The 1,431-nt window shown below is 41.7% G+C and overlaps 1 non-coding gene across 1 annotated transcript; it reads right to left on the reverse strand.

The window, feature by feature from the left end:
- Nucleotides 1-244: 244 nt before the first annotated feature.
- On the reverse strand, nt 245-351 carry LOC127099886 (small nucleolar RNA R71). The gene has a single exon (XR_007794349.1). It is a non-coding gene; the product is annotated as a small nucleolar RNA R71 (small nucleolar RNA).
- Nucleotides 352-1,431: the final 1,080 nt, after the last annotated feature.

A 1,431-nucleotide genomic window follows, 5' to 3' on the forward strand; every position in this document is an offset into this window, starting at 1 on the left:
GAGACAATTCGTAGGTCTCGCTACTGAGAACCCAAACCAACATTTAAAAATATTTCTTCAATTAGCAGACACTTTTAAAACCAATTGAGCTTCTCCTGAGGCAATACATTTAATATTATTTCCTTTTTCCCTCAGAGATAAAGCCCTATCATGGTTAGATTCCCTTCCACCCAATTCCATTACGACTTGGGATAACCTTAGAAGAGTTTTTCTTGCTAGATATTTTCCCCCGAGTAAGACCGCCATTCTTCGAAACCATATAACTAGATTTACCAAAAACCAAGGAGAATCGTTGTTCGAAGCTTGGGAGAGATATAAAGAGTTGTTACGAGCATGCCCACATCATGGCTTAGAAAACTGGTTAATCATTCAAACCTTCTATAATGGACTTCATTACAACACAAAGATGACCATCGACGCTGCCGCAGGCGGTGCTCTGATGAACAAACCTTATCCTGAAGCTAGTGCCCTCATCGAAGATATGGCTCAAAACCATCAATCATGGGGAGTCGAACGAGCGACAGTTGAGAAGAAGGAAGCCCAAGGAGGAGTGCATGAACTAAGCTCTATAGACATTATGCAAGCTAAAATGGACGCATTAGCCCTCAAAGTCGAGCATATGTGCATAAACCCGAATACTGTAGCCGCAGTTTCGTTGGATTGTGAGATATGTGGAACCAAAGGACACCAATCTGCAGAATGCAGTCTATTAAACGAAACCCACTCTGAGCAAGTGAACTACACTCAAGGGAACCCATACTCGAATACCTATAACCCTGGATGGAGGAATCACCCGAACTTCTCCTATAAAAACAATAACCCTATCCAAAATAATGCACCTCCGAGACCTAGTTATCAAGCCCCTAGATCAAATCAACCTATGCAACCTGTGCCACCAAAGCCGAGCCTTGAGAAAATTATGGAAAATTTTATCACCGCTTAAACCCAACAAAACAAGGAGTTCATGAATTAAAACATTCATGTTAACGAATTGATTACTCAGTTAGGAACCAAGGTTGACCAAATAGTTACTCATACCAAGATGCTTGAAACCCAGATCTCTCAGGTAGCTTTAAACCAAGCCCCTCAGACTACACCTGGAGAACAATTCCCTGAACAACCTCAATAAAATCCGAGAGGACAGGCCAATGCCATTACCCTACGAAGTGGGAACGCTTATGATGAGCCACCAAACTCTAGATTGAGTGAACTCGAAACTTCTAAGGAATGTACCAAGCCCCCGGACGAAGTAAAGGAACCAGAGGAACCTGAAAACCAGGAAGGCCGAGAAAAAGGAGGAGAACCTAAAGATAAAACTTACGTACCACCCCCGCCATATAAACCACCTATACCATATCCGCAAAGACTCAAACAAACCCAGATCAATAAACAGTATCAAAAATTTATTAAAGTTATAGAAAAACTTCATGT

Source organism: Lathyrus oleraceus, chromosome 6 (genome assembly GCF_024323335.1).
Source record: "Lathyrus oleraceus cultivar Zhongwan6 chromosome 6, CAAS_Psat_ZW6_1.0, whole genome shotgun sequence".
Taxonomy (NCBI): domain Eukaryota; kingdom Viridiplantae; phylum Streptophyta; class Magnoliopsida; order Fabales; family Fabaceae; genus Lathyrus; species Lathyrus oleraceus.